The sequence below is a fragment of the Prinia subflava genome, chromosome 1, assembly GCF_021018805.1.
Source record: "Prinia subflava isolate CZ2003 ecotype Zambia chromosome 1, Cam_Psub_1.2, whole genome shotgun sequence".
In the NCBI taxonomy this organism is placed as follows: Eukaryota; Metazoa; Chordata; class Aves; order Passeriformes; family Cisticolidae; genus Prinia; species Prinia subflava.
The window spans coordinates 43,032,020-43,041,702 of NC_086247.1; positions in this window are offsets into that span (position 1 = coordinate 43,032,020).

Genomic DNA, 9,683 nt, shown 5'->3' on the forward strand with positions numbered 1-9,683 from the left:
TTCCACAGCAAGCCATAAAGTGGGACCACTTGATGTCCCAGGCCACCTCAGACAAGTTAGCACTGCAAAAGGAGAGGCCTCCGCCTCTCTGCCGTGATTTTCTGTCAATATATTGCCAGGTTTTTCACAGCTCTTTGGTTATGCCTCTGTACATGGACTTGCATCTCCAGAAACCTTGTCTGTGCACTATCTGCCAAACCTAGTGACTATGAGGATGTCTGCACAGCTTTTTGCAGGGTGACATGCTCTGAGCTGAATGAAGATAATATTGTAGGTGCCACGGCTGTAGAAATAAAAGGAACCACAAGAAATGCCATGAGTCAATGCCAGTGCTTAGAAACCAGAGATAAACAAAAAGCAAAGTGACTGCTATTGAAATAGATGTTCATGTAATGATTGTTTAAGGGAAGGCTTTGGATTTTTTTTTGTTTACAGACTCAAGACTGGGACAGAGTTTAAGTGGTGGTCCTTGCCCTGCCATTTCTACCTACATCTGCATCCTCTGTCCACCTGTGTGACTTCCCAATTTCACAGAAAGATGTGCCTGGGGATGAGAGAAGACGACCCTGCCTGAGTGCCAGCTACACTTCCCCAGCAAACTGGAGACAAAGTTCCCCATGCTCAGCTCCTCAGTGCAGTGTCCTCTCCCTCTGTGGAAGATGGGATGGCAGGGGCAGGGGCTGAAAACATCTTTCCTAAAATCAGCAATTGGCTTAATTTCCTGGCTTAATGCCACTGTTAGAAAGGAAAACCAAAGCTGGGTATTAAAGAAGTGGCAGCAAACAAATGTGTTAAATGGTGCCCTAAGTCTGTGAATGCAGTGGGTGAGAGCAGAACCTGTTTATAAACTGCAGTGACTGTGCTGCCTGGAGATGACTTCATGCCTGAAGAACTCCTGTAACCTTTTTCAATCGATGCTTTTCCTTTTCTCTCACATAAATGTCACATAAGGACATACACTGCATTACATGAATGTCAGACACAACTGCCCAGCTATTGTGCTTCCTTTTATTTCCCTTTTCTCTCAAAAGTGAGGCTTTCCTTTTTTCTGCACGTAAACAAAAAAGGGATTTGATGACAAAAATCTAATCATCAATCAAGTCTTTCTTCACCAGTAAGATTTTCAGAAGAGATGATAAGCAGACATACAAGTGCAGCTTTTTGCTGTGATGATCACAGAGGAGTATAATGAAGATTAATCATCACTTTATCAAACTAAATCCATTTTTTAAAGCACCTCAATTAAATAACAGCTTAGATTCTGTAGAAGTGGCTGAGCCAAAGACGTGCTGGCATTGGGATGTGCTGACATCTTCTCTTCCCTGAAAGACCCTGCCTTCTCCTTGCTCACCCATGCCCATGCCTGCCTGGCTCTGCTGCATCACATTACAGCTGCTCCAGGCCCTGTGCCCCTCCAGCCTCTCTACTGCCTTTATTCCACACCCTGGGCATCTTTCTGCCACATTCCCACATCCCAGCAGAAACTTGCTGCAGCCAGGGCACCCAGCATCTAAGCCCTCTAAAGAGCCTCACAACCCCAAATATATATTGGTGCTAGCAGCTAAAAATCAACCCTGGTTTAAGAAGATGGATTGATTCTGAAGCTCTGAATTTCAGGGCCATAAAATCTTTGTGCACCAGTAAGACTGAACATCATTCATGTGGGTTGGTGGAGTTCAGGTAGCTTTTTTTCTTGAGGGCTCTATTTGCCCACCACTAAAGGAGCAGAAAGACTCTTGCTTGCCCTTTGCTGGTAGCTCTCCCCAAGCATCTGCTGTGACCCTGCCAGGGCAGGAGTCCAAGGGGAAGCCTTAGTGGCTCTTCCTGTGCTCTTCCCACCAGAGCCCATGGGATACCTTCCTGAAATAAATATCTTTCTGCTACTAGTGGAATATTTCAGTCTGCTTGCTCCTGCTTTGCTCTGAAATAATTTCTGCAGCAGCAGCTCAGCCTGGAAGTATTTGAAGATATGCCTGACTGAAAACTGACTAAAAAAATTGCAGATTTTGGCCTTATTTTTTTTCTAAATCTAATAGATCATTTAATTAATTCATATTTCTCTCTCTGTCTCTGATCATATACTACAATAGAACACTTGAAAATAAAAAAGGATAAGGTGCTCTGAGGGATTTCTAGGCCTCCTGACATGGCCATTTTCAAGATAATATTAGGAGACAATAGAAAGCATAATCATTAACTACCTGGTAGTGATGTCAGACCTTCTGTTCTCTCGGGTTAATGTATGATTCAATCAGCACAAATGGAGGTCTTCAATATGTCTTTTTACTGGGATTAAAGTCTGGATATGTTTTGACATCCATGTAGACTTCAGACAAATCCAGTGATCTACATGCATAATATGGTAATTGTGATAAACTGAAATTGAAAAAGATACTGATAATTACGTATGGTGAAAATGGTTAATGCTGATGACCTGATAGTCATTATTCGTTGTTTTATTAGTTTTATTGCTGTTAATCAGTGAAATTGTGCAGTGCTAATAACAAAACTCCTCCTGGCTTAAATCTTACCTATGCCTTATCTTAAGATACATGGAGAAAGTAAAAATGAAATGTATCGTGTTTTACATTGCAAATGCAGCACAGCTGGCTGGCATTTTTGGCATGATATATGTGCAGATACAGCACAGACCAGCTAAAATCAGCACAAAGCCCAGGGTTGCTTACATTGCAGACAAACAATGAACCATCCCTTTATGCTGTGACTCCAAGGCCCCTGAAAATTACTGTGTTTTATCCTAGAGTTTCCTTTCTTTAGCCCACCCTTTCTTAAGAGATGTTCTATTAAATGGGCACTGATTTCTATTAGCAGTGCTCTGGAAAGCAACAGAAAAGCTGCACCCTGTGCAAATTTGCTTTGTTTTACTGCTATTTTGATCTATATCAAAATATGGTTCATGCCTGAGCACCAAAATATGGTGCTGGGGATCTGCAGCCAGAGAGCCTGCCCAGAGCTCCCTTGGCACTGACCTGCTGGATCCCTCCACAGGCTGAGAAAGCCACTCTGCAGTCTGTCTTTGCTGCTTTGGCTAATTGTGGTGTAGATAATTGTCAACAGGACTTAAACAAAGAGCCTCAATGCATTTTGCTAGGTTAGTGATGTACAGGCAGACAACAAGTTGTGGTCCCTTTGGACACAACTCCAGTGCCCTGGAGTCTAAAGGTAATGTGCCCCATTACCAGCCCACATCTGACCACTGCCCTGCCAGCAAGGGGAAAGCAGATGTCTCATTAGCTGCCATCCTTAAGTGGCTTTTGTCATCATGTCAACTTTGAAATAACACACACTGGGCAGGGACAGACACACACACCCCAATGGCCAAATGAACTGCCAGCCAGCTTCAATGCACCAAGGAAAGACACCAGTGTTCAGAAAAAGCAAAGTGCAAAAATGCATAGAAATATTTTTTCAGCATTGTGGACAATGAGGGGTAAGGCTTACACTCAGTTATCACAAATTCTGTGATACTTAACAGTGCATTGTGCTTCCAATAAGTGTGGACTAAAACAAGCAAGATGCAGAAAAATTTGGGGCAATGTTCTGCACCTGCAAATTGTTAAGTTGTATAGTTAGTGTAAAGCCTACCTGAAAACTAACCTATCCTCTCTCCCAAAATCTAATTTAACTGATACTTTAGGAATGTTGATGTCCCTACAGATGTCTTACTTGGCTGCTTAGAAAATATTCTTCATATCACTGCAAAGCACTCTTTTAAACCAAGGGGATAATTTACCAGGGCTGAGATACCTTTCTCTTCTGTCAACAAGAAAGAAGGCAGGTGAAGCAGAAGCTGGCACTGAGCTGTCTTAGGCTCCCCTGGTGCCATGTGTATTCCAGAGCTGTAGAGACACACACCCAGCTCATGGCAGAGCAGCCAGGGCACAACAAGGGCTGGTGGTGCCACCACAGGAGCAGACGAGCTGGAGGATGAGAAGAACCACAGCATGAGCTGTGCCCTCAGCAGTGGGGTGCAGGCCCACTGGGTCTGCCCATGGTGGGCAGAGCCAGATCCATTTGACAGCACCAGACAGGGCAAGGAGAGTCTGCTTGGAGTCCAGCTGGGGAGATCTGGGCACCTGGTCTGGCCTTTGGCAAATCCTTCCCCTATGGAGGATGCTGTGTTCATGCTGATGTGTATGACACTGAGGTTCACAGGAGTTGGGCCAGCTGTTCTTCTGGCTCCAGAGAGGGAGTGGCTGTGTGTGCTCTGGGAGGAAAAGCTATCAGCAAGGAAGGAAATTCATGATGGAGTTGTTCTGGATTAGACTTCACACTGCCGTGCCCTGGTAGAAGTGCAAGGCAGGAGGTGGAGCAGCCCAGAGCTGACATCAGACTGGGAGGCCCTGCCAGCAGGGAGAGGGCTGGGGTATTATGTGAAGGCATAATGCATGAGCATGAGAACCTGTGGGGTGGGAATGGACATTCATCTAACAGCAAAGGGACAGTCTCTGTGTTTCAGGATTAATCATGGAAATGTCTTTGAGTTCATCAGCTGTGAATGACAGAGGTGGAGTAAGTCTTGGTTTTATTAGTCACAAGGTGACAATGAGCCATTGAGATGTGTTGGCCGTGAAGATGAAAAGGGTGACCACAAAATCTATTAAGCAGGGTACTTCCTACAGAGAGCAAGGCTTATTAATGCTATCACAGAAGTCTCTGGAGGGATCTCATCCCTGCTGCCTTATACCAGTCACTCTCAGCCAGGAAAGACATGGCCAGCCTGGAGCAGAGTCAAAGGTGATGGCTGGAGGCAGTCACTCTCCTGTGAGGGAATATGCTCAAGAGTAATTAGCTCAGCAGAAGTCTGTAGAGCTTATATGATTGCTCTTCATAAGTAATTCAGAAGAGTTAGTAGCAGGAAGGGAAATGGGCCATTTATGTTAAGCTAAAGAGCAGTTTTGGCACAAGAACGAATGGTGTGAGAGGCTGTGGGGATCCCACTGTGCCAGCAAGGAAGCTGAAGGAAGTGAGAAATACCATTAACCTTCCTGGCTGTCCTTGGCTGTGGGCTGAGCAAACCAGCCCAGCAGCAGGGGACCTGGTGGGCTTTAAAAGGGAACTTAAGAGGTTAATGACAAGTTCATTGGAAGAGAGAATTCAGTTCTGGGTAGCTAAGAGCTTTGGGCTGGGGAAATTAGTGGGTAATACAAGCTGATGTTTGCTTTCCTAATAACATATGGCTGTTGTGAAATGCTGAGAAGTTTGGGGTATTGCAAAGGGTGAATGAAACTCAGTTTGGTCTGTACTGAAAAATGAGGTTATAAAGCTGAAGCAGGAGCTGCCAGTAAGCACAGAGTCTTCTTGTTTGAATCTGGGTCTTCTGCCCCTGTGACTAGTGAATGAATTTTTGAAAGGGTGGGGAAAATGAAAATGGAAAAAAATGAGCATATATGTTGAGATCAAGGAAGAAAAGTTCTTTATTCACATTTTCAAGTTTAAAGTTACTGTGACCAAAGTGCACTTTAGCTATTGGTAGCCCCAGGCATACAGAGGCTCGAATTCTTTAATCTTCCTTGTCAGAAACTTCTTGGACAGGTTCTTTACTGGAAGAGGAAAAGATCTGTTGTAGAGTGGCACAGAGGACAACATACACTCTGCACACCTGTGTGCTCTCTACAGATACGTACAATTCCAGCCTCCAGAGGAGCCAGTCCTTTTCCTTCTTTTGCTGGCTAAGTCCTCATTAGCACCAAAGTTTAGGTGTGCTTATGGTGGGGAGTTTTGTACCTCTCCAAGCTGTGGGGATCTGAAACCGTGCAGTTACTAAAAGGTGAGCCCAGGTGTCCCTGTGCCCTTTTTGACTGATATTCTAATACCTTTTGGATGTCCTCTTAGCTGCTTTTGGAGGTGTCCAAGGAAATACCTCTACTTACGGAAGTGCCCTCCAGGCATGTGCCACAGAACACACATCAAATATGTTGGTTTTTTCAAGCTTTCCACCATTACACACAAAATACCCTTCAGGATTATACAAATTGCTTATTCTAAATCTACACATCTCCCTTGAGCTGCCAAAAGCCTCTGTGGCAGAGGGAAAGCCATTCTCTCCACCAACAGCACAGCTTCCATGTTGTAGTGCAGAGCTGGTTTTCAAAAGTTTGGTGTTTGCTGCCATGGAGGTGGTGCAAGCCACAGGCAGACATCTTTTCTCTGTGTTAATGGAGAGGTTCTTTTTGCCTTTGGTCTGTGAAAGTGCAGGTCCACTGACTGGATCTGCTGTGCCTGCCATAACTGCATTATGGTTCATATGGCTCTGTGTGGGAAGAAGAGATTCCAAGTAGCATAAGCTACTTCAGGGGAAAAAAACCCAACCAAATTAGACACATCCTGTTAATGACCCCCTGCCTTCTTGTCATACATCCATTTTTACAACAGAAAATCAAAAGCCAAAGAGCAAGGCCGAGGTAAAACTTCGTTGCATTAAATCAGGGAAGGCAGTAACCATCCTGGTATCTCTGGCTGCCTTCTGAAACCAAGTTCTTGCCCTTGCTTAACACTGTTAGCCTGAATGCAAGATGCCAGTATTGAAGACTAGCTTGGTATGTTGGCACAGAAAATGTTCTGACACAGGAGGACAGGGTGGGAGAGTGACAGCAGGTGATCAAGGACAATCCGCCCCAGTGAGTGAGCATTAAAGGCTGCCGGAGAAGCAGGGACTTGGTAGGGGTGGGGGAGGAAGGAGCTTGAAGAAACACTGATTGAGGTCAAGAAGATTTTCCTTTCAAAAGGAGAGAGACAGAGGAACATTAAACAGGTAATGAGAAAGTAAATGGAGGAAAGCTACTGCACAGTACAGCTGCATGATAATCAGGAGAGGTTATACATGTATTCCCTAGCTATTCACACTGATCAGCCCAGGGACTCGGATCATGATGATATCTGAGCATACAAGAATAAAAGAAAATTTCCCAGGTGATTGTAGGCATGATCCAAAATGAACTACCTGCAGCTCTGTGGCTGTGTATACCAACTAGGAAAACCAGGAATTCAACGGCATACCCTGGACCCTGTGTGCCTCTGTTCTTTGGGAAGCTGAGGGAATGCATTTAAAGAGTATAATCTTGTGAAAATCAAGGTCTGTAGAGCTCTCCTTTTTATGGACAAATAACTTCCACTGAGATCAGTTGGACCCACTCATAAGTGGTCTGCATTGAAAACCTTTAAAACCAACAAGAGTTCTTAGTCCTTCTGTTTGCTTCAGCTCTGCTTTTTTCTCCATTATTTCTGAGCTAAGAAAACAAGATCTCTGTTATCTCAGGTCTGGAGAGAAGCAATATTTCTATTAGTTTCAAAAACGGAATCAAGTTTTTTAGTATTAAGAATAAAAAACCCCTAAACCTTGTAAGCTACACTTCATCATTACTACCTTTTGGATTAGGCAGGACTAAGATCCACTTGTTAAAGCCACTGTTTGTATAATAAACCTCCCAGTGCTTCAATGTGAAAGTAGGCTGCCTTAGAATGTGTGTCTGCATCCTCTCATCTGCACCATCATGCTACAGCAGAGCCTGGCAAATTAGATTTACCAGGGTGTCCTGTATTCTCCCAAAGAGAAGAGAAATCTGTTTGCCTGCTGCCCTGGGCTGTCTCCTGTTGTTCAGGAAGCTGCTGTGACCGGCACGGTGCGGTGGGATGCTGTGGGGCGGGCCGGCTGCCAGGAGAGCCGCTCCCGCTCTGCCGCTGCCGCGCTGCCGGCTGCGCTCCTCCGGGCGGCAGAGCCGCGGGGGCAGCGCAGCAGCCCCTGCCCGGGTGATCACGGCACATGCCGCTGGCAGGCTGCTCGGAACGCCTCGCCCAACGAGGGACACTGGCGTGGCTTTTCGTGCCGCCCTGTGACACTGCTCTGCCTGAGAGCTGCGCGTCCCGGGGGCTGCCTCGGCCGGATCAGGCGCTGCTGCTGGGAGTGCGGTGCAGGTGGAAGGGTGGGAAGGAGCCTGAAGCCGATCCAGAAGAGGGCCTGCACTGATACAGCTTTTCCTGTCTGTGTGATGTGGGAATTGTAAGGATGCCAGCAATCCTGCTCCTTTTCAGCGTCTTCTGGCGAAAGAGACTTCTGCTTTCTGTTCCAGCTGAAATGCTTCCACTGGCTTCTCTTGGTTCCACCTGAAAAATAGGCTTTAGATCAGAGCCCTTGGGCAACTGATTTCATGGACATGTTGCTGATCTCTGGAGCCATAATTAACCAGTGGCAACCCAAGGGAGCTTCCAATGGAATGTCATCTGTGAAAGGTGGACTTGACCTGAAAATTGATCTCAGCTTCAAATATCAAAATTAACTAAAATGGTTTAACTTCCTGCACAGGTCAGATTATCTGATGGTCAAGAAAAAGCTGTGTGGGAGGCAGTAGCCAGGGCGTTCTGAACCCTCAGAGCCTTCTTAATTCTCCACCTTCTGCATTTTAGTAAACCCTTGTCCAGCTGCCGCCACCTGCCCATGACACTAAAATGACTCCAGTCATACCAACCACGGTTCAGACTGGGAATACTTGTATTTCCACAGCAGTGCCTCACATCAGGGAGTGGGTGCAGCTTACTGTGAGTCCAACAATGGCCTCACATCTCCTGGAGATTGTCCAGGACTGAAAACTCCCAATAAGAAAAGCTGCACACACTTCACTGTTCCTCTACATTATTATAACACAGAGCACCATGACCAGACTGGAGGATCTGCTTCATATACTGTAAAGAGCCCCAGCCCACAATATTCCTATTCAAAATCCACTATGTGGGACTATGTCTCCAACATAAAATCAGGCTGCCAATGTTTCTGGTTAGTATAATTATGCTTCAAAGGATACTAAACTTTTTTTTTTGCATTAGTTTAGAAAAAAATTAATCCAACTAGAAGAATGATATGTCCTACCTTGAAGAAAGGAATCACTGATTAACTTTTGGTATATATAAAACCCTGCCAGATTCTGATAAGAGTCACTATACTTCACACAGAAATCACTGCTGAAAATCAGAAGACCAAATTACTTTTCCATGTAGAGGTAATAAGTGCATTTCATGATGGGCAGAAAAGCCTGTTAGGACATTTCTGGTTCTGGGAATTTGCAGGCTAAGGAATTAGCAGAGACATAAAATGAAGACTCTTTGCTAGGATAAAAAGCTCCAGTTACTTTCACCAATATGCAATGTGATGGACTCAGCAGCTGCTTTACTTGGGATTGGATTCCCTATAGGTTAAAGCTGCTTTCGGTGCTCCTGTTTTATCAATTGGCTTGGAGGATATTTTTTTCAGAATGAGAAATTTGCATTTAGATGGTCCAAGGTTAATGCAGCTACTTCAATCTTGACATCCAGTATAGCAGGCTGGGGCTGTGCAGGATGGCAGGGGCACACCAAAGACTGCTCTGTGTCCTGCACTGTCCCTTCTCCTCACACAGGAAGAAGTCAGTCAGGACTGACTTTCTGACCTGGGACACAAATGATTGATCAAGTGAGTGCCAAGGCCTTGTCCAGGAAGCCTGCATGGGGTGGCATTTCCTCTCCTCTGCGCTGAACCAGGGAGGCTTGGGTGCAGCTTGTTCTGGGGACAGTGCTTAACTTGTAGGTGTATTGCACAGAACAGAATGATTATTAACTAATTTCTTTCGGTGTCCTACAAGTCTCTCCAGCCAGGAGCTGAGACATTTTGTGGACAGAACCCAAATGGATCC